This window comes from Rosa rugosa, chromosome 5 (assembly GCF_958449725.1).
Source record: "Rosa rugosa chromosome 5, drRosRugo1.1, whole genome shotgun sequence".
NCBI classification, from domain to species: domain Eukaryota; kingdom Viridiplantae; phylum Streptophyta; class Magnoliopsida; order Rosales; family Rosaceae; genus Rosa; species Rosa rugosa.
The window spans coordinates 25287052-25311614 of NC_084824.1; the positions used below are offsets into that span (position 1 = coordinate 25287052).

At 37.0% G+C, this 24563-nt stretch overlaps 2 long non-coding RNA genes across 2 annotated transcripts; both read right to left on the reverse strand.

Annotated features, from left to right (window-relative positions):
• Nucleotides 1-8979: 8979 nt before the first annotated feature.
• Nucleotides 8980-11132, reverse strand: LOC133712567 (uncharacterized). The gene is made up of 3 exons (XR_009847480.1): nt 10930-11132; nt 10039-10120; nt 8980-9720 (listed from the first exon to the last, which is right to left on the reverse strand). It is a non-coding gene; the product is annotated as an uncharacterized LOC133712567 (long non-coding RNA).
• A 480-nt stretch (nt 11133-11612) lies between these two features.
• Nucleotides 11613-14433, reverse strand: LOC133709992 (uncharacterized). Its single transcript, XR_009846430.1, has 5 exons — nt 14179-14433; nt 13133-13193; nt 12651-12826; nt 12338-12442; nt 11613-12176 (listed from the first exon to the last, which is right to left on the reverse strand). It is a non-coding gene; the product is annotated as an uncharacterized LOC133709992 (long non-coding RNA).
• Between the last annotated feature and the right edge of the window lie 10130 nt (nt 14434-24563).

Below are 24563 nucleotides of genomic sequence, written 5' to 3' on the forward strand. Positions count from 1 at the left end.
GGGTGTGGAGAGTCGATGTTTAGGTCAGCTTTATCTCCAAGATGTTATGTGGTGCGGCATATTTTATTTTGTTTATGCCGATGATGAAGTTTACGATGAGTCCAGTGTGGTTGATCGTAGTGTTGTTGAAACAAAAGATGTGGAGATCATGGTTAGTGTTTGGATTGTTTTTGTATGGACGGTTTCGTGAACTTTGATCGGGGATAATTGACTAGTTCAATACCCTATGGAGGCTTGGAATGAGTTATTCGTACTTGTTGGTTTTGTACGTTTAAATTTCGGGACGAAATTTCTTTAAGGGGGGTGGAATGTGATGCCCCGGAAATTCGTATTTATTTTCCGAGGATTTTCCGGAATTTAGATTGTGGTTATTGGACGGTTTCGTGGCTCGTGGATGGAGCGGAAGTGTTTCGGGCGAATAATTATTCGAAAAGTATGACTTTAGGGGGGTTGCTAAGGTTGACTTTTGATACGTTGGGATTCTCCGAAAACTTCCTTCACGAAAGTTGTAGAGCGCGTCGATACGAGTTCGTGGATATGTGGAACGCGGAAATCGGAGTTAGTATGAGAAAGTTATGGCCATTGGAAGGAATTTCCATTTTGGTATAAATAGAAGTTTCCCGAAGGAGAAACTTACTATTTTCATAAGTTTCCTTTTCCGGAAAAACCATTTCCTTTCTCTCTCTTTTCTCTCGGCTGCTACCTTCAGAATCGAAGATATCCGGCTGACCCGACCCGGACCCGGTCGATCCGACCCGACTTTTCCGGCGAGATCCGGCCATCTCCGGCGACGAGACTTTCCAGATCAGTTCGCCTCCTCCGTGCGCTCCTCCCTGTGGTGTTCTCTAGCGCCGATTCTCGGTGGTGACGGCGATAGAAGGCGGTGCAGATTGGAGTTTTCGGACCCGACCGGAAATCCCTATTCCGACGTCGGCAAGGCTTCGAGTTTTCTTGGTTGAGCTCAGAGCAGCCTCGCCGATCGATCCTTGGTGTTTGTTTGGATCGATTCACGTGAAACTTCGATCAACTCAGTTGGGATTACTGTTCACGGCTTGTGAGGTAGTTTTCGATCCCTTAAGCTTGTTTTCTGACTTCGAGCTAGTTATGAGGATCCACAAGCATGCTTAGATGAAGCTTTTTGATGTTGGGAGTTTTGTGAAATAATGAGTTTTGGCCGGTGGCGGTGCTCCACCGTCTGTGGTGGCGTTCTGGCGGTGTTCCGGCCACTTAAAGAACTGTTTGTGGTATTATATATGTTCTACTCGTTGATACGAGCGTTTCGATATATAATATGCAAATTTTGGAGTTCGTATGGAATTGTTATGATTTTTACAGTTTCATACCGATCGATTTATTCGATCCGTGAGGATTCGAGCGTCCGGTCGACATGTGGTTTGGTCACATCGATCATGGACGTATTCCGGAGACTTTGGGAGGTCTCGGATGTGGTTTTGCCTCGATTGGCACCACTTTGGGGATTTTAGTTCAAAACAGAGGTTTCGGGCTTAAATCGTTTGTGAATCGTTACTGATTTGAGGTCATTGGTGATTAGGTGCTTCTAAAGGTGAATTGGACGAGTTGTTGGTGATAGTTTTGGTTCGGTTCTGTATAGAAGACGCAGCGGGAGTTTCGAGGTGAGTAATCTCACAAGGTTCATTTTGGAACGGAACACCTTATCGTTTTGTGAGTTATTGATTCAACTGCAAATTATATGTTTTAGTGGGTTGTGGATTTATGAAAACAATAGGCATGAATGATGCGTTTTATTGTTTTGGGTTGTGGCTTTTGGAAAACAAATGACTTGGAATTGTTGATTCGATTTGTTTTGAAAAGCGTTGAGATTTGTGTATGAAAACAATATGCATGAAATGATGCTTTTTATTGTTTTGTGGCTTTTCGGAAAACAATGATTATGGAAAATGTCGATTTCGATTGTTTTGAAAAGCGTGAGATTTGTGTAATGTTTTTGAGTCCTGTGCGACTGTTTTAATGATTTGCTCCAAGGGACTGTGCGGCCCGAGGAACGAAGGTCTATGACCTTGGGCAGAATATCAGGTAATCACGTCTTTGGCCGGACGAGTGGTTACGTTCAGTTAGAGCTCTAGTCTGTCTGCCATCTAGGTAATTCATGGGGTAACGGGAATTGGTTATTGATAACTCATGACATTACGTGTTTTTAGGGAATAAAGTGTGAGTTGCTTCCTTATTAACGGGTTTTAAGGGGACAAGGTGTAAGTTGTTTTCCTTATTAACGACTTGGTACGAATTGGTACGTTTTGGTACGATTTGGTACGATTGATAGAAATCAAGGTGTGAGTTGCTTTCTATGTTATTTTGATAGAATTCAAGTGTGAGTTGTTTTCTATGGTACGTTATGGTACGATTGATAGAAATCAAGGTGTGAGTTGCTTTCTATGTTATTTTGATAGAAATCAAGGGTGAGTTGCTTTCTATGTTATTTTGATAGAATTCAAGTGTGAGTTGTTTTCTATGGTACGTTATGGTACGATTGATAGAAATCAAGGTGTGAGTTGCTTTCTATGTTATTTTGATAGAATTCAAGTGTGAGTTGTTTTGAGAATAATGTTTAAACTGAGATTGTTTGTTTTAATGTAATCTCCTGAACTAAATTTCTATGCAGGGATTACTATGATTTTATCGATTGTTTTAATGTAATCTCCTGAACTAAGTTATATGCAGGGATTATTGCTTTTTGAATCGATTGCTTTAATGTAATCTCCTGAACTAAGTTATATGCAGGGATTATTGCTTTTTGAATCGATTGCTTTAATGTAATCTCCTGAACTAAGTGATATGCAGGGATTACTGCTTTTTTGGATTTTTGTTCTGATGTGATCTCCTGAACTAAGTTTCAATGCAGGGATTATTGATTTTACTTAATTTGATTTTTTAAGTGTGGTTGTGGTTGTGATTTGGTGTGAGTTGTTTCGAGTTACTCATACGGGCTTGCAAAAGCTTACCGGGTTTGTTGTGTGACAACCCGGTGCACCATTCCAACGGTGTAGGGGTTAATCCTGCAGGGTAGGATAATCGGGGCTGAAGCCGAGGTAGCTTGTTGGCAACAGAACAGGTAGGAAGCAAAATTGATTGGCCTTGCCATTGTTATGACTTCCGCTATGTAGTAAACTCTGAGGAGCTTTTGCGTTTTATCTTGTTGTAGACAATTTAATTCGTAAGCTTATGAAATATATGACTCTGTGGGCGGGTCAATATTGACATAGTGGGTTCAGGGCATCAATATGTATGTTGTATAAAGGGGAAAAATTTTTCCAGGTATTTGGTATTGATGGCTGAACGTTCACGCATGTATAATTATGGGGTTATATATCGATTTTTAATTGTGTTAAAAATCAGGGGCGTGACAGTTTGGTACCACGAAGGCGGTGGATCGGGATGCGGTTTTTGGGAGGATTGTTGCGGCAAGCCCTCTGGAGATGGTGTCGAGGTTCATCTGGCTTTGATGGTGATCCGATCTGTGAGACGGCAGCGACGGTCGCCGGGTCTGATGATGCTGCACAGCGAAGCAGGGTTGGGCTGGGCTAGGCCAGATTTTGGTTTGCGTCTGGGCTGGGCCTCTCTTGGGCTTTTGGGCTGCTGCTCTTAATTAGTTTTGCTTGTTTTTTATTTGTCAATAAACCCCTTGTTCTATAGGGGATTGTTTTAGTGGGCTTCGGCCCGGTCTAGGCTTTTTACTTCTTGAGTCGTTAGTTAGGAGACAAATCTCGATCATTTTTAGCTCGATCGGGTTTGTCTTATCTATGCTCGTTGAAGCTCCTCTAGGAGCCTCTGTAGAAGTACTTGGTTTCAACGTACCACAATTGCGTGCTCGGCGTTTGGAGTCAAGTAGAATAGATTGCCTACGAGGCGAGGTGTTTTTGCTAGCATAGACTACTCTGCGCTATCAATGTGTATATAGAGTAGTCCTTTGTACTATTCTAACTCATGATTCAGGGTCATATTAATAGGGTCATATTAATGCTATGAACTCTTTATATCAAAAAAATAAAATAAATAAATAAGCATAATAATAATTTGCAGCAAAAATGGAATATTTTTAGGAAAAAAATCCTACAAATAATAGGACAAAATTTGAATTATATTTCATCAGACAATAATAAAAAATATAAAAATATAAGTCACAAACATATGCAATAAAGAAGTTTCACTTTATCTTTTAGCGCTTGTAGACTCTGGCCCTTGAGGCTGTTGATCTAATATATCAACTTCTATTTCAAAAAAAAAAAAAAAAGCTAGAAGTTTCACTTTTTATTATCTTAAATAAGTCATGAACATTATTTTTAGCTAGTTAGGAGAACTGACTTAAAATTTTACTGTAAAAAAAAACTAAATTAAAACTATGAAATAAAAAGACTTTGCACTTTTTATTATCTTAAATAATCATAAACATAACTTGATGTTTGAATATTATAATGACATTAAGCATGACTTAGAAGTTGATAATTTATCAAGCAACTCGCACTATAAATAGTAGCTTCAATTTTACCATTACAACAATTTGGAAGTTTTGTGACACGTACATTTTTGAAGCTTTCTTAATCATCTCTGTAAATAACTCTTTTGTCTTTTGATTAAATGATGCAGGATCATTCACATTTTTTGGAGTTGCAGTTCACCAAATAAGATAGTCAACTTGGCCAAAGAAATTCTCATTCAAATATTTCACTCGACAATTTCATATCATTTAACTACATCTTTGTTATAAGGGCATAATGCATGCGCAAAGTTTTTAAGTTACAAGTAACGTAGTTTTTTACAATCAGAGACATGACTATCACCAAAACACAAAGCAAGACCATATATCTTTTCTTGTATTTTCTATTGAGCTATTACTAAAACCTGATTTAGGAGTTAATTGAGAAAGATAAGTTGTAAGTTCTTTCAATTAAGTTTGTATTATAAGTATTGTTGGGTTTGAGAGTATTTATGTCTATACACTCTGGACCACTAGCAGAAAAAGTTCTTTGGGGAACATCTTGTTGGAAATTTTGTGATTTAAAATTAAAATATATTTTATTTATTTCTTTATTTATTTTGGGGGTTATTTTCATTTTTTTGTGTTTATTACTCTATTTATGGTTTAACGGTTTTATATTTTAAATATATGATTATTATTTGACCGTTATATGGTTAATCAGGCTATTGACGGTAATGGTAAATGTGGCCTATATAAGGGTACATGGCTAGAGTTGGAAGGCATGTGTGGTTGGACATATTGTTGGATATGAAATGTCGTGATGGTCAGATACATATGAGGGATATCGTGAGAAGAAAAGGCACTCCACCATCATGCAACCACTCTAGCACAACACCCTATCCACCTAAAGTCCTCTTCCATATTATACATATATCTATTTTAAATATACACCGTTTTGAGTGCACAAGTGATTAAGATTCAATGGGGCTTCTTAGCTGCACAACGGAGCTCGAATAGTTGTTGTATCTTGGGGGAAGTTCGTCATTAACTCTGTGCAGTAGGGGACGAATCTTCTCTTAGGACAGTGCGCTTGCACGCCTCGACTCGATAAGTTTTCCTATATAAAAACCTATATATTATATTATTTTCTTACTTTATTTCATTCTCTTATCTATATTTTTATTCTTAATTCCCAAGATATTACCATATTATTCTGTGTTTTAATTTTACAGGAATTCCATCCTATATTTTTTACAACACATCTTGGACTATTTGCATATGTCTATTTGTGCCATAAAACAATGAAAATTACTTGTCTTAAGTCCAATTTAGTGTGACTAATCCAAGTTCATGTTTTGTAGGAAATCATGCCAATAGGAGAAAAATGTAAATTCTAGATTACGGCAAACCACCACATATGGCGGCACAAGTGGCGTCAACCACCACTCATGGTGGTGCTATGTATTTTTCGACCATATTTATGGAGGAGCAAGGAGGAGGAGTAACATTGTTCCCATATCATTACATCCATCACCATCATTCTATCATAATCAAATCTCAAACTTTCAGTTCAAAATCAACCACACTCTTTTTTCCTCTTTCCCACACCATCTCTACTCTATATGTGCCCCAAAAGTCCTCCTCTAGCACACAAAAATCTGCTAGGGTTTTAGGGGTTAAGCATCCTGTTTTCTCCATCATTACGCACGCTAAGCTACACCATCATTTCCTTACTTTCTCCCCTTAGTTTTGGAACTTAAACACACTCTAAAACTTTCTTTTTGGTTTCTTACATTTCCTCCAAGGGAGCTAGCAGCTAGCTCCCTTTTGCCCTTCATCATCATTCTACACATCTCTCTTCCCTATTTAAGCACATCTTCTCTCATTCAAGAGACCATCACTCATATCACTCCACTATAGGCCATAGTTGCTTTCCCGAATAAAAAGGGTATAGTGGAATCTTCAAACGAACACTACGAATCTGTGTGCTCGTTGTGGGATTGCTCAAATATTTTAGTCCTACAATATAGGAACGATAAATGGTAAACTATTCGATAATTGGAATAATTATCAAATTTGTAGTGATTGGTCAAACATCGGTCAAACCTTGGTCAATCCTTGTCAAACCAGGAGAAGTTGGTCGGACGACTATTTTAATAGTCGAGGATTTAAATATTTGATTCGACGAGTTGTTAAGACTTACTATGTCGAAATTTAGGACTCCAGTTACTCGAGGAATGGACGGTTCGTGAATCCCGGACAACGCAAAACGGTAAAGCTTCGGAATCCAGGTAGGGGACTCGAGACTCACTCGGTTAGTTATTTTCATATTTAATTTGATTGTGATGCATGATGAGTTGAATGGCTTGGTTATGTTAAAATGCAATGCATACTAACCAAACTGTGAGAAAATTTGTGATTGCTTGAGAGCGAAGGGTGGCACTGACTTCCTTGGGTTCGATCCCCAAAACCTCCGGAAGGTTAGCTACACCGGTCGGATGGTATGCAATACAATGACGACCTGGTTCCATGTGTGTAGCAAGGTAGCGGACTCTCTCGCTACGCTTACCTGGTTTTAAAATATAATGTGAGATAAGGTCGTGTAGTGGGTCTATGGGACCAACCATTAGGTAATATGTGGCGCTGTATTTATTTGTGTATCATGCATCGGTTTCGAGTCAGAAAATATTTTAAAAAGTATGTCTTTCTTTAAATAAAATGGTTTGAGTACGTTTTCATATTGGTGCACCATTAAAGTTAAAAGTTTTCAACTCTAATCGGGGTGAAGCCCTTACTGAGTAGCGAGGACGAACGTTCACTCCTACAATAGTGTGGTTGCATGTACTGTGCACTGGTAACGGGATTGTAGCGGACGGAGCTGGGTGCGCGGAATTTGATAACTCTTCGTAACGGAATTCAGGTTCTGAATGTTATTTCAACATTTATTTCTTGACTCATGTCATTCCAGAACTTCTTGTTGAATGTTTGTTGTGGTTGTTAAGTCCATTATTCCTCAACTATTCAAAAATGAAAAGTTCTAGACGAACAAAGTGAATTTTGTAATTTCAAGAAGTTTTCACCTCAAAAGTATCTCAAATCTCCGCTGTGCGTTTTACGAAAAGTTTATCTAACAAAAATGTCTTGCGGTTCTTTAGAATGTAAATCGAGCATTCGGTTTATGTTTTAGAGACTCGCAGCACTGTGACGTGCTCAAGCTGGTGAGGTGCAGTCTGGGGCGTTACAAAGACAAATATAAATGTGGAAATGATAGCAGCAGTAAGTGTGACAATCATTACAGCAGTAAGTGCGGCAATCATTGTAGCATTAACTAGGACAATGATTGTAGCCATAAATGGTGATAATTACAGGAATAAATACGGCATTAATGGTGACTTGCCGCCCAAGTCACCAGTGACATGCCATGCAAGCCGTAATGCACCTATAAAGGGCAAAACGAACATGTATGACATCCAATTCTAATTGAGTCTACTACACTCAACTCAGAAATATACTGACTTAGGCATTAGAGAGTTTTTTGCAGGTAACCCCCCTCCTCGAACTAGCTACGAAGAGAAGCCTCTGCTCTGTCATTGTCAACGGAAAGAGGTCTCCACTTCGTCAACCTCCAAGTACGAACCGAAGAGAAGTCTCACCTTCATCGTCATCCAAGTACGGAGCGAAGGGAAGCCTTCGCTTCGTTATCATTAACGAAGGGAAGTCTCTGCTTCGTCAGCCCCAAAGTCAGCAAAGGAGATAAGCCTTCGCTTCGTCGTCATTGGGTCGAGGACGAATAGAAGCTTCTCGATTGTCTTGCTTCAACTCCAGCTCCAGTCTGTATTAATTGTTGGGTCAAATTCCTAAATGGAATTTTTCATCACCAACACTCGCGCTTTCCGAGAAGGCAGGTCCGGTCAGTTCTTCTCCATCTCCACCACAAAAACCTTTATCTTCATCTCGCAAAATCCAAACCCATAAGATCATCACCCATTATATGGTATATCCTCATATATGAGGTGCCCACCGTAAGGAATCTCATGGTTTTTGAGAAATTTTATGATATATAGGTATGGGTTCAAGGGGAATCTCATGGTTTTTGAGAAATTTTATGATATATAGGTATGGGTTCAAGGGGAATCTCATGGTTTTTGAGAAATTTTATGATATATAGGTATGGGTTCAAGCCATATATGTGGGCATATTGGTAAGCTATATGACCTCAATTTTTTATTATTTAATTCTGTATTTCCTGTTTTACCCCTCTACATTCAACTTACTTTACTTTTATTCCATTTGTGTCATTTATAAGTTTTAATTACGATTCTTTTTTCTCCTAAACTTTATGCCTATAGATTTGTTAATAATAAAAATCGTAAAATTATGAAGATCACAGCGAGATCTTATACCTGACCTTAGTATTGAATATATTTGGGCTAAATTATTTTATTGCATAATAATGAATTATTTTTTCATAAAAGATAATAAATTATAAAATTATGAAAATTACAAAATTAAATAATGGCCTCTTCAAATAATTCTCAGAGATTAGCTCCTAGCTCAGAAAAAATCACACACTTATGCGTAAAACAAAATAACAAAAGCATAAATATAAATAAAACTATAAATCGCTACAGTTTGTACTCCGAGATACTATCATCACTTCCTCCATGTTCTGACATTCGTCCACATTCACAATTTGTTTTGGATCCACTGCTATCACCCAATTGTTGTACTCCTCCATGTGCACCACTTGTTCCAGATCCACCACTTCCTCCATAATGAAGAACTACGTCATATCTAGCGGTTCCTCCATAGTGTTGTCCATATTCACCACTTCCTCCAATTTCACTTGGAAACTGGAATGGGCTAGCAAAATTACTGGAGTTGAAAATTGCTTGTAATCCTCTTGAAATTGGTTGATGTTACCGATATTACCATAGCCAAATGTTGCAGGTGATTGTTGTAGTTGGGACTTGTGAGCTCTTCTCTCTGTTATTTTAGCTTTTTTCATTCGTAAGTAATCACGTTCTTCTGGATATGTAATTGAATCCAAACTTGTAAGCATATTCCTCGTGCTTGAAGGAAAAAAATATTTATCTCTAATAAGCTTTTTGCAAATAACTCATTCAATTCTTGGTTGGATTCTTTGACTAACTGAGCAATCTTGGTCTTCTCATTCAATTCTTTCTTCAGCTTTGCTTTCTTTACACCAATAGGCTGATGAGGTGTAGCAAGTTCAACATTTAATAGCTCTTGTTCGCCTTCTTCTACATTCAAATCGACAGTAAATGATAATGTACCTATAACAATTAATTGTGATGTGCAAGAGGCTGATTCATATCCTTCACTTGAGTCACTTTTTTGTCTTGATTTAGTTGAATTTCTATCATTATCAGTCTATTTTTTAGCATCCTTAATAATTAGCTACACATGATCAAATTGAAATATCTTCTTTGTTTAGTTAGGATCATCTAGTAGGTGTTGTTTTGCCTAGGCATACTACGAATGTCAACAAAGAATAAATGGTTAAGAATAATATAATCCATGATATAACTTTGTCAATAAAAAATTGAACAAATACTTACATTATCTTTCTTTGAAGCACCACTTTGATTTTCCACCTGGCGAAGTGAATGATAACGCTTGAAGCAAGCGCGCAATTTAACCCTGTAAAATGTCATCGTTAGTATATGGTAAATAGAAATCGTTCTAACCGGGGATTGAGGGTACACATGTAATTGCAAAAATAAATAAAGAATTAATAAAAAGTATTATATTTACAAAATTATATACAAAATTACATGAGATCGAAATTAGGGGGTTTTAGGATTATTAAATCAAAAATTAAATAAGTAAAATAAATATACAAGGGTGGAACGCAAGGAACAAAGATCAAAACCACAATCATATGAATGAAATCCAATTACAATTCCTATAGTTGATTTTCTATGTCATGAGAAATAAGTTGACCATGTGAAACGTTAGAAAGCAAATGATTTCCCATATTTTACTTTCCTTCAATATTTAATCTAAGTGAAAGCACCTAAATTAAACCTATTGAACATGCAATCATAGTCTAGAAAGCTAACTAATCAAGAACACATTCAATGCATGAAGAACAAAGAAAGAATGTCAACCAAAGTGCACAACCTAGTATGAAAAAGCTCATCTATTTGCAATCCTCCTTAATTGATTTCGACTTTTGTCCAAAGCCTTTACTACTTAAATCTAGCTCCAATTACATGCATATATCCTAAGTTGGCCACCAAAGAACACATACATATAAAAGTTTTCTGTAAAGCAAAATCAATTAAGCAATCTCACATAAGCAACATAGAAATCAACATATAAAAATCACAATTTTATTATCAAAACATATAAATGGGCTTTAAACTTTGCCCTAAACGTCATGTTAACTAGAATTCATAACTCTACGAAATCAAACAAAGGAAAATAGAAGAAAGTATGAAATACACCGTGAAAGATGAATGACAAAGCCTTGAGACGAAGAACTTGAAGATCCTTGAAAGCAAGCAATCTTCTAGGGACGACACAATGATGGATGGCAGCTAGGATCTTGATGTATTGCATGACTTCTTCTCCTCCTTGGTTGAGACGCAGAGCTTCTGAAGACTAGAGAATGGAGAGAATTTTTCTGATGTTTATTTTCTGAGGGGGAGAGGTGTTGTTAGTTGTGTGTAGAATTGTGTAGAGAATGCTCCTATTTATAGGAGGATGGCAACTTAGTCTCCAAGTCTTCAAGATTGATCCACACAGCATTAACCAATCAAATAAGGGCTAAATACTGTTTAGTACCCTGTGGTTTGGGTCGAACATCAATTCAGTCCCTCGACTTTCAATTTCATCAAAAACACCCCCACACTACTATTTCTCGTCTAATAGATCCTTCCGTTACAATTCCGTCTAATTCAGCCGTTAAGCTGCTGACATGGAGTTCTGACTCAACATAAATGGGTCCCACATGAAAGTCAAATTCCCAAAATAACCCTGACTCTATTCTAACCCATATGGCAGCCCCAAATACCCATTATGCCTAAATTTTCAAGCCAAAAAAAATAAAAATAAAACCCATTACGCCTATACGTTCCCGCCCATAATAACCTATTTGCAGAATTGCACACAAAGTAAGAACATTGACTTAAACATATCAAAGTAACAACTTTGACTTCAAAGTAATCAATATACATTTCAAAGTACCAATCTGCTATTGATTCCGAAAGCAACACCCACTCTTCATTTGAAGTTTAGCAACATCATTCTTAAAATACCCAAACAATAAGCAGCTCAAATGTTTGCCTTTCAAATAGCTCTAATCATCCTCCCAAAAAATTAGAGCCAGCAACCTAGGTAGCACACACCAAGGTTGCACAAAAAATGAAAAATGCTAGGCTTGCTTATCATTCCTCAAAGTTCCTCTTACTTTCCCCCTTGTTTGGAATTCTGCCTAATCCTCTGAGATGATTTGGAAGGTGTTGAAGCTTGGTCCTTTGATACTTTACCGGATGTAGGAGGCCTTGTGGTTGTTGAGGTAGATGTGGCAGTGGCAGCAGCTTTGGTGGACTTCGAATTTGTGGCAGCAGCAACTTTGGTACAGGTAGAAGTTGTGGCAGCAACAGCTTTTCTGGATGCCTTCAATTCAACCATTTTATCACCATCATGACTGAAAGAGACTCACTGTTGCAATGTAACCATTCTTCATCACCTGTAAATTATAAACAAATATTTTATTAGCAACCTCATGCACAACCATACTGCCTTGGAAAAAAAGCAAATAAATTGATGCACTACCAATTACAGCTTTGGTTTCGTGCTGCAGAATGGGGATTGACAACATAAACTAGATGAATTAAGAGCTCAACTCACCTCAAGTGCAATGTTTTGTTAACCATATACAAAAGTAGATCCAAACGGATTGCTTGTAGAACCTTGTGTGTGGATGGCAGCTCGACCACAGTCCCCAAGAATTTCCTATAGAGAAAGATCTTTTGTTACGACCATAGTCTCAATCATGCACTTCAATAAACCCAGTTCAAAAAGGGTAATGTAACATCATGCAGTACACTAGGAGGTATGAAGGCATCTAACCAAAATCCGCAGTCCACTATTTGAAGTTTTTAACAGTTTTTAAATACCAATGATTCTAGATACAGTCCTATATTGTAAAAAGCAATTTTACCTTTACATGCTCCCACTTTGTACTTGGTGTAATCTTGTGCGTGCAATTATTTACCTCATGCAAAACGTATAACTCTACCAGAAGGACGACCCAAGCAACTTGGCATTTAGACATCACATCAACAATACCTGCTTTTGATGTATCCCACAAGGACGACCCAATTCAGTCCAAACATCCTGTAGAAAAGAGGAAACCATAAGCAAATGCACATAATGAACAACAGAACAGCAACAAAAGATGCCAAGAGAAAAGTAACTGGTGTAGTTCCATCAAGGATCCGCCACCAACTTTTTTATCGGTAGAACTATCGTATATGGAGACACGGCAAGTAACTGGTGTAGTTCCATCCGGGAACTCTAGCGGTAGTTCCGGTTTCATAGTCAAAGGCGATAACGTTAAGTAATTAAAGCTTGCAAATTCTTTAAAGCAAAAAGAAAACAAAAAAAACAAAAACAAAAAACAAAACAACGTCAATAGAATACCTTCTCTATCATGAATGCAATCTGTATACTGGCTAGGAATAGGAAAAGCAAAGGAAAGCCCCTGCGTAGCCATGGTTGGTTTTAAGTTAGTGACACAAAACAGGTTCCAACTTGTAAGATAAACATGTCAGGAAATGAAAAACAATGAAAAGTGAAGATAGGGTATTTTATTAACATATTGGGTAAAAAGATTGTAGACACCTCTATCTTGATCATAAATTCCAGGAAATGTTGGCCCAAACAAGGCATAAACAACTATGAAAGTCGTCAGAGTGGATGGCCCTCTGAAAGTAGATATGAAGTTCAATAATCTACATCATGGCATATATGATTATATACCCAAAGCAAGAAGAAAGTAACCCACCCAATCAAAGACGTGGCATAGAGCATCTGAAGCTGCTTTATGTCAAATATTTCAACAAGACGTAGCCTCTGTGACAGGAATTAATTTTTTTTTTTTCGAACAGAAGTAATTGCAATAAAACTTGGAACCAAGAACAAACAAAAACAAAGCAGAGATAAAACCCATGCCCAAAACATGTAGGGAACATGGGAGCTAACACGTAGGGAACATGGAGATAAAACCCATGACAGGAATTAAGTTAGATAGGCACAGTTGTAAACATAACAATCCAACCAGAATGGCAATCCACAGACATATTCACCTTGCATAATAAAACAAATGAAGACAAAGTATGAAAAGATCATAAAAGTACACTAACATTAGCCAAAAATGATCAACTTTCAGCAGCTAAAATATGAAAATATCAGAAAAATACAGCAACAATAAACAAAAATTGGTATGAGGACCTAAATCCTATATATCTTCTAAATCCAATTCTGAAATTTTGAAACCCTCAACCTCAAACTCTAACACCGAAACCCTTTAATCCCAATTTTCAAGATTTGAAACGAAATCCAGAAACCCTTTTCCCCAATTTCGAAATTTTGAAACCCTAATTTCAAACCTTAAACATGAAACTCTTTAATCCCTAAACCCTAAAGATTTGACCACCATAATGCAAAACCCCAAGACACAAACTCACCGTAATGAGGGATTTCATCTCCATCCTTCGTTTTTCACTTCGAGCACGTTGTCGACCATGTCTAAATCTTCTCCAGCTTTCAAGTAACCTTCTCCTTATCGATCTTTTGGGTGTCGCTTTCAATCATATCAGCCTTCTTCTTCTTCGCGCATTCGATTCTTTACGTTTTCTCCAGATTTTTTTACTTTCTCCAAACAGGCTTGATTTGAGACTGTGTTAGGGGTTTTGGGTCACGTAATGGGGAGCCGCAATGGGATTTGAGGCTCTGATATGGGTTAGGTCATTTTGGGAATTTGACTTCCATGTGGGACCACTTGTGCTGAGTCAGAACTCCTTGTCAGCAGCTTAACGGATGAATTAGACGGAATTGTAACGGAATGATCTATTAGATGAGAAATGGTAGTGTGGGGGTGTTTTTGATGAAATTGAAAGTCGAGGGACTGAATTGATGTTTGACCCAAACCACAGGGTACTAAACAGTATTTAGCCCATCAAATAATGCCACGTCTGCTACGTCATCCAACCAATCAAAAAGCTCCAAAATCAATCCCTAATATATTGTTGCTGAATTTTCCATGATTTAATCTGATTTTATTCACAATTTTCGGCCAAATATCTAGGCATGAACCTAGACAATGTATCCGGACGCATTTTGGACATTTTCTCCCTTAAATCTCTCCATGACTTTATCCTCAACATCCTCCCCTTGATTTTCTCTTGATTTTCACATTAAAACTGCAGATTTTATTCTCTAATTTCAGCCAACATATCTTGAGGGAATTAAGAAACGAATCTGGACTTGTTTTGAGCCTTTTCTTGTTGCACAATCCCTTGAAACTCTCCCTTGATATTCTCTATGTAATCTCCTTGATTCTCTCCATAATTTTCACATTATCTCCATCATTTCCCATGGAAAAATCAGATTTAATCTCCCATAATATCTCCCACGTCATCTTCAAGCCATGTAGTCTCCTAATGCCTTCAGGTTTCCTAGCCTCATCAGGATTCCTGCGTTGACTGGGATTCCTAGTCGGACCAGGAAAACTCCATTTCTTCATTTCAGCTTTATTTGCTCCAAAGGACCTGAAAATAGAAACTATTACTAAAAGTAGAAACTTCCTAAAAATATAAACTTTCCTAAAGAAGAAGGATTTATTAAAGGAAATAACTAAGTAAATATGAGGAAATAATAATTAAAACATCGCATTAAAATGCTCCTATCAGTGAACCACGAAATTTGCTTACACAATAGTTAAGATTAGAAAATCAACTGTGAAGAGACTTGGCGCTTCGCATCTGGTGTTCATCCTTATCCTTATTCCAAAAATCAATTATTCTTTCTCATACTTTATCATTCTTTTGGTTAACACCTTCCATAGAATCTTGAGAAATTGAAAGATATAAATGTCACAAGAGTAGATATTTTTGGACGGAAAAATTTCATTTTTGATGGACTACTCTCTTATGCCTAACATTTGGCATTGAAGTATAGAAAGATTGTTGTGGAAATAATGGTGTGAGTATTTGGGAAGACAACAGTGTATATAAGGTTTTAATATGGATAGAGTGAGAATCTGATACAAGGATTCAATGGTTTGGGGTTGATTTACTTTACTAGATCCAATGGTTGGTATGCATGCTATCAAATCTTCCCAAATAATGTAATAGATAGTGTTATCATCTTGGTTAATGTGTACAATAATTTTATTGTCTTGGTTGAAGGTACAATAATGTATAGTGACATCATCTTTTTTCTTTAAGATGATGTATTGTTCCATCTGATGACAATTTGTGTTAATTAATTAGATCATATTATTCAAACAACAAGCAAGAATTATAAGAAAGACGTTATCATGTCAATTATTTTTAAAATTTTTAAAATACAATAGAGGGGGACAGCTCCAAAGAAATTTTTTAAAATATAATCAAAATATGAGGGCTAATATGATCACTTTATCCAAATATGAGGGCTAATATGGTCATTTTTGATAGGAGCATTTTAATGCGATGTTTTAATTGTTATTTCCTCATATTTACTTAGTTATTTCCTTAAATGAATCTTTCTTGTTTAGGAAAGTTACTATTTCTAGAAAGTTTCCATTTTTAGTAATAGTTTCTATTTTCAGGTCCTATGGAGCAAACAAGCTGAAATGAGCTCAAAAAGGGAAAGAAAAGCTGGAGAACGTTGGAGGGAGCTCAAGGATTGCATAAATGAGCTGAAACAAAGGAATGAAGTTTTCCTGGTCCAACCAGGAAATCCTGTTTCAATCAGGAAACCCTGTTCAGAAAAGGAAACTTTGTCAAAGCAAGACTCCTGAGCAAACAAGGAAGCATGAACGGAAAAATAAAGGAAGTTGGCGTTGGAAGAAGATTCCTGGAGGCACTAGGAGACCTTATGGCTTGAAGATGACACATAGAGGCCCAAGAATCTTCTGGATTAATTTGGATTTCGGCAAATGAGAGAAGGCCCATTGGATTTTGGGTTGTTGGACGTAATGGAGATATTTTTGGGGAAAATTCTACAAAATGTTAACGTATGACATGCATACAATTGCCTTAAAAGTGGTAATTTGAGTCCTCAAAATAGTAATATTAGTCCTCAAAGTGGTAACATGAGTCCTTAAAGTGGTAAATTTTCTTAGTTACCACATGAGTCCTCAAAATAGTAATATTAGTCCTCAAAGTGGTAACATGAGTCCTTAAAGTGGTAAATTTTCTTAGTTTACCATATGAGTCCTCAAAATAGTAATATTAGTCCTCAAAGTGGTAACATGAGTCCTTAAAGTGGTAAAAATAGTTGATGTATGAGAAATGTTAACATACCATAGTTTTACCCTATTTTTGGAGGAATTAAATCTGATTTTGCCGTGGGAAATCATGAAGATAATGTGAAAAATCAAGAAGAAATCAAGGAAAAACGTTGGAAATATTCTAGGGAGAGTTTCAAGGGATTGTGCAACAAGAAAAGGCTCAAAACAAGTCCAGATTCGTTCCTAAATCCCCTCAATATATTTTGGACGAAAATAAGGAATAAAATCTGCATTTTGTCATGAAAATCAAGAGAAAATCAAGGGGAGACGTTAAAGGTAGTCCATGGAGAGATTTAAGGAAGAAAATGTTCAAAAACAAGTCCAGATTCGTTCCTACAATTCCTAAAGGAATTTTGGCAGAAAATAAAGAAGAAAATCAGAATTAATTCATGGATATTTCAGCAATAATATAATAAGGGATATGGACTTGATTTTGGAGAGTTTTGATTGGTTGGATGACACACCAGGGCTTACATGGCACTACAGGATTGGTCGAAGCTATGTGGAATTATTAAATAATTCCTTGGGAAAATAATAGAAGATTCATGAAGCTTGGAGGCCAAGTCCAACATCCCCAATATATACTCCCCATATTTTGACGTTTTACACACACCTCATAATTCAGAAAATTCTCTCAAACGTCAAACCTCTCTCTCCATCCTCTAGTGCAATCCACGGTTTTCAAGCAAGGAAGAAGAAGAAGGAGCCGTGAGCATCATCATCCATCCTCCACCTTGAAGACTTGCTTCCAAGATTCAAGAATCCAAACGCCAAGCATACATCCCCATCTCCATCTCACGGTGTAATTCAACCTCTTTCTTTGTAACCTTGTTTGATTTTCGTGGAATTGTTTCTAGTTGACAATAATATTTGAACAAAGTTTAAATCCGAATTCTTATGATTGAATGAATTTTCGATTCCTATAATTGTGATTCTAAGTTGCTTTTGTGAGATTGTTCAATTAAATTTGCTTTACAGAAAACTTTTATATGTTTATGTTCTTTGGTGGTCAACTTAGGATATATGCATGTAATTGATGCAAGATTTAAGTTTATGATTCACCTAATAGTTTTGTGAACTTGAATCAAAAGTAGTAAAGGCTTTGGACTAAAGTCGAATTTAATTGAAAAGGATTGCAAATAGATGAACTTTTTCATACTAGGTTGTGCACTTAAGTTGATAACCTTTCTCTTGTTTATTGCGTTGAACATGTCTTGATTAGCTAGCTTTCTAGACTTTGATTGCATGTTTGATAGGATTGATCTAGGTGCTTTCACTTAGGTTAATTAGTAAAGGAAAGTAAAATATGGGAAATCATTTGCTTCAAATGTTTTACATGATCAACTTCTTTCTCATGACTTGGAAGAACAATTGTAGAATTGAATCGAATTTGATTATGGAATTGGTTTTGATCTTTATTTCTTATGTTTCATTCTTGTATAAGTGTTTGTATATTTTCTTTCTTTTTATTTTAATTTTCGGAATCTTAAAACCTAAACCCCCCTTATTTTCGTAATTTGTATATATTTGTGTAAATATTTTACTTTGTTTTTATTGTAATTCTTTAATTGTTTTACAATGACAGGTGTACCCTCAATCCCCGGAATAGAACGATCCCTATTTACTATATACTAACGATGACATTTTATAGGGTTAAATTATATGCTTGCTTAAAGCGTATCAATTTTTGGCGCCGTTGCCGGGGATTGAAAAATCACTTGTTAAATTGTGAATATTTGTTGTGTATATATTGTGTTCGAAACTTAGTGTAATTTAAAATTAATTAGGTTGTTATTTATATTATTGAACACAAATTTTAATTGTAAGTTGTAAATTGAGAGGAATAGGTGAAGTCGCGTTTGTTAATATTGGCCTAAACCCCTTATTGGTACCTAGTTGAGGTCCCTTAAGGTTGAGGGCGGCCTTTATTAACACTTGTTGAACTGTCTTCACACTTAGGACCTTTTTCATCTTAGTAAGTATAGCCTATGTGGGATGGTGTCTAGGAAGGGGACAACGTTCATAACGGGTTTTGAATCCAGAAGTGCTTACAAATGGGCCTAAACCACTATGTGGGAGTAGCTCATGCCAAAATGGATTCTGCCTCTTGTGGTCGCCCTCCCCTACCTGGCCATTTCAGTAAGGTTGCCCAAAAGATGTCAAAGGGACTTTGTGTCTAGACGACTATACTTGGGCCGCACGTCCACTTAATTTACCGCTTGGAATTAGATTTGATATCAATGATATTTATAACAAAAGAAAATGTTGTGACACATTAAGGTATATTGGATAAAACATAGTCTTGAAAAGGGTAGCTGTTTCAGTCCCATTGCACTTCGAGACTCCCTGTTCTCGTACCTAAGTGTTGTAAATAATTTAAATTGTAAAAAGAGAAAAGAAATACTTGTGAATGTGTTACTTGTGCAAATTGTTGTTTTGTGAATAATAATGGTTGATGAGAGTAAGAGTTTTATTATGAGTTTTTAACCATAACGGAATAGGTGAAGGACTCTGTCTTTAACGTTAGTCATGCGACTAGTTTTAAGGGTACTTGGGCCGCACGTCTAAACCTTGGTTAAGGGCTTATAATAAGATTCAAGCTTTTGTTAATTATTTGGACTCACCCCTTGTGATGCCCCGGAAATTCGTATTTATTTTCCGAAGGTTTTCCGGAATTTAATTAGTGGTTATTGGACGATTTCGTGGCTCGTGGACGGAGCGGAAGTGTTTCGGACGAATTATTAGTCGAATAATATGACTTTAGGGGGGGCACAAAGGTTGACTTTTTTATTCGTTAGGTTTCTCCGAAAACTTCCTTCATGAAAGTTGTAGAGCGCGTCGATACGAGTTCGTGGACATGTGGAACGTGGAAATCGGAGTTCGTATGAGAAAGTTATAAGCGATTGGAATTTGGGGAAATTTCTATAAATATGAGAAAATTCCGGATTTTTCATTAAATCCCAAAAGTTTCCTTTTTCTCATTTTCCTCCCCAAACTCTCCGTTCTCTCTCCTCCTTATCCGTGCGACCTGACTGACCCGACCCGGCCGGAACGACCACTTCCCGGCGTCCTCCGGTGACGACCCGGCCCTCCCCGAGGTCGTCTCGCCGAGTCCAGTCGACCCCAGAGGTCCCCTCACCCCGCCGCAGCCCCCAGGCCTGGATCGAAGAGGCCCCAATCGTGCGACCCGACCCGGTCGGACCTCCTCGACGCTGGCGTTGCACGGACCGATCCTTCTCGGTTTTGGGTTGTCCTCCTCCTCCTGATCATCCCCATATAGGCCTGGCATCACGATTTGGTGTGTAGAGTGGTATCAAGGTTTGAAGTTTTGGACGTCCCTGATTCGATCTAGGATCTGATCAGACGCACGAGATTGATCCAACTTCCAAGCTTGATCTAGGACGATCTAGACCGAATCTCACTTAGCTCCAGGTATGAAAGTGGCTCATCTCTTCATTTTGAACATGTTTGTAGTTGGTGACTTTGGCATCGGAGGTGGTTGATCCGCGCGTCTGGACTTATTTTTTTGTTCTGTTTTTAGTTTATGCATCTACGCATCGATACGGTCGTTTTGATATATTATAAGGTTATTTTGGAGAAAGTTGATGCATGTTAGGGTTTTAGGGTTTTCGATTCGTTTCGGTTTTCGATCCGTGAGGATTTGGCCGTCCGATCGACTTGTAGTTTTGATTTGTTGATCGTAGAGCTGTTCCGATGACTTTGTGTGGTCACGGATGAGGATCCAACCGTTGGATCGTCGTTTAAGTGTGTTTATTGAATCAATTGCTAAGTTAGGATCGTATTTTACTTGGGTGATTGATGAAGTGTGTTCTGTACTTTGTCTCGGCTGTAAGAGAAGACGCAGCGGGATTTAGAGGTGAGTAAATCTCACGTGGTTCATTTACGAACGGATTTATTTATTACGCAGAATTACTTGTTTAATTGTTAAATTATTTTCGAAACAAATTATTTGTTTTAAAATATATGAACTTGATAGACAACGGTTCATGGGTAGGTGAAAACAATGTTTTGATATAAAACGATTTTCGAGTAGTTAATTTATAAAACTATAGTTGGTCTTAGTGGTCATTCCTGCGTGAATGACTACGTATATATATATTTACGTGGAATATATATATGGATGGAGTGGCTTTGTGATATGTATATGTTTGATGGTTATATTGTTGAAAGAGTGAATTGAAAATGTGTTGTGACATTGGTGAAGAAATGATTGAGAGTTGATTGGATTGTCATTTCAAGTATTTACTCTTCGTGGCAATACATTATATCATGGAATTGTTGATTATATTGTGTTGAAAGAGTAATTGAGTGTTGGTGTAACATTTTGAGTCGTGTGGGACTTTTAAATGTTTTCGGATCTACGGATCTGGTGTCACAGTGGTGACTGTTTTCGGATCTACGGATCTGGTGTCACAGTGGTGACTGAGGCAATTATATCGGGAACCACGCCTTTGGCCGGGTTAGTGGTTACGATCAGTTAGAGCTCTAGTCTGTCTGCCTTGTACTGCATTGGAATGACGCGTTGGGTCACTTGAGGCCCATGAGTACATGTGTTTTTAAAAGAGAGTTCCCATGAGTACGTACTGCATGGGAGTGACGCGTTGGGTCACTTGAGGCCCATGAGTACATGTGTTTTTAAAAGAGAGTTCGGGTGGGTTCTTTCTTTTATTGTCCAAGAGGGACTTGATTTCATATTATGGGTGAGTTGTGTTAATATGATTTATTTGGAGTTGATGGGTGATCATCGGCTTTAGTGTTGATGGGTGATCATCGACTCTAGTGTGAGTTGTTTGACTTCTTCATTTATTTTCCTTTTCCTTCTAATTGTTGAATTTTATGTAATCTCCTGAACTAAGTTATATGCAGGGATTACTGTCTTTTGAATTGTTTGTTTTAATGTAATCTCCTTAACTAAGTTATATGCAGGGATTACTACCTTTTGTATTGTTTGGTTTATTGTAATCTCCTGAACTAAGTTATATGCAGGGATTACTGCTTTATGTATTGTTTGTTTTAATGTAAATTCCTGAACTAAACTCTATGCAGGGATTTATATGATTTCTTTTGTTTGTTTTCATGTGATCTCCTGAACTAAATTTTATGCAGGGATTACTGATTTTGCTTAATTCTTATTGTGGGTATAGTTGTGGGTTGTGATCTGCAGTGATTGGAAAATGAGTTGGGATGACATGATTTTGGCAACCGCGTTATGTTGAGGGAAATGAGTATGATTTCCTGGTTGTGCCGTTGAGGCAAAGGAATGGTGATCTAATAGATTGTGGGGACGTAAAATGTTTAAAATATTGAGAGTTATTGTATAGTTGGAGATTGTGGGAAATAAGATAAAATGAATTGAGAGTCAGAGCATGTGGGTTTTAGTTGGGTTGAAATTATTGAGCATGATATTGATTAATTTGAACTTGATGTTTTTGTTGTGATAATAAAATATTGTTGCTTTAATTCATCTCACGAATTGAGAGATTATAAGCATGAGTGACGTGAGTCACTTTATTTGAGTTTACTCATACGGGCTGAAAAGCTTACCGGGTTTGTTGTTTACATTCCCGGTGCACTATTCTATGGTGTAGGGGTTATTGTGCAGGTTAGAATATCGGGTGATCGTTATCGAAGATGAGGTGGACTTTCCGTCACGTGGGTGTAGAAGGGCGCTTATACTTGTAGTCTTCCGCTGTGTAGTGAGTTGGTGAGAGTGGTTACACGTTGAATTGATATTCAATTTAATCTGTAAACTATTGTAACGTAATATGTGACTCTAAAGAACGAGTTGGCGCGTTTCGGATTTGAATTTAATTATTCAAAATTCGGGGCGTGACACCCCTTTTACTTGTAAAGATTGTGATGTTTTGTACTTGTATCTTTGTGTAAAATTCTGTACATTTTACTTCTAATTATATTAGTAAAAAAAAAAAATTACACTTGTAAAAATACTTTTTACGTTTTATACTCACTTGTGTACTTAACTTGTGTCTTATGTACAATGTACTTGCTAATTATACTTGTAGTTTGTAATTCGTAGTTACTTGTTTATATTTTGTATTTCTTTGTTAATTATAGTCACTAACTTTATTTAATGGAGGTACCGTCTGGCTGAAAGACGTTAAACTCAAGCGCTGCTTGGGAGGCAACCTAATTCAGAAGTAGCCGTGAAGGAGTCTACAAATGCAGATTTGCTTTCTCCTTCCCTATTTCTTTTATTTTTCAATTTTTCTCTTTTGTTTTTGTTTTCGTAAATTCCATCCCTGTATGCTTAATTGTTTCATTGCATGCTTATGATTGATTACATTGAGGACAATGCAATATTTAAATGTGGGGGAAGGGATTTATACTTTTATCTTGAGTCATATATATTGAAAAATACAAAAAATCAAAAAAATGTCAAAAGTTTAAAAAAATATTTTGTTGCTTTTATTTATTGAGTCATAGGATGCCCTTTCAACTGTCTAGGATGAGCTTATATCTCTGAAATTATGGCTAAGAGAGGATCACAATATTGAGATGATTATTAAATGGTATTCTTTGGTTAATTGAGATATATGAAAAATGTAAGCATGTATAGTGGATATGGATTTCGTGACCTTGGTACAAAATATGAGCATGTTAAGATGAGTTTTGATTCATAAAAGCCCATGTGAGATATTGAGCCCATGTCCCTTTTTCTTGGAGTGATAAATGAAAAAAATATATTCTTATTTTCTTGGCGATGTTTTGATGATCTCATTATTCTTTCATTTGATTGATTGCTTGCCATAGATTAAGTTTAATGGACTAGAGAATGCTAAAATTCGCTCTTGTGCTTGTTGAGACTTTTATCAATACATGGCCCTGATTCTGGAAAGGATAGAGGCACCCTAGGAATTACCACCATTGCCAAATATAACCTGTGTCCTTAATTGTGCCCGTCATGGGACTCCCCTAGATAAACCCCTTTGAGCCTACATTAAGCATTTTCGTTCATCACCCTTAAAATCCTTAACCCTGAACCTTAGTATAGTTACAACTTTACCCTCTGTTCTAAAAACTTGGTAGAGCTATCTTTTGAAGACATACTACATGGATTTGGCGTTAAGGATGAAGATTTAGAAGAGGTGAAAGTTCAAGTGTGGGGGTAGACTCGTCCATGAAAAAAAAAATTATGTGAAAGCCGTGAAAAAGAAAAGAAAAAATGTGTGTACGGCTAGAAAAGAAAAAGAAAGAAAAAAATATATATGTTTATGGATTTTAGTCCCCCATACTTGGTGAATTTGGAGATTGTTTTGAATTGAAGGCCCGTTATTGAAAAATTTGGTTTTTGTCCAATTCACGAGAGTTCAAGGGAATTTTAAAGTGAAGTTTGAGCCCAACATGAAGACATTAGGCCCTTTTATGTTACCTCTATGGGATTATGATGTTTTTGCAATGCCTTGGTGGATTTCTAGAAGTCTCTACATCTACATGAGCTCTACTAGGTTTTTAGGATACTTTGACATTCCTTATCTTTCATTTCTTAAAACCTTGAGCCTTGGCCCCATTACAACCCTTGTAAGACCTTCTTGA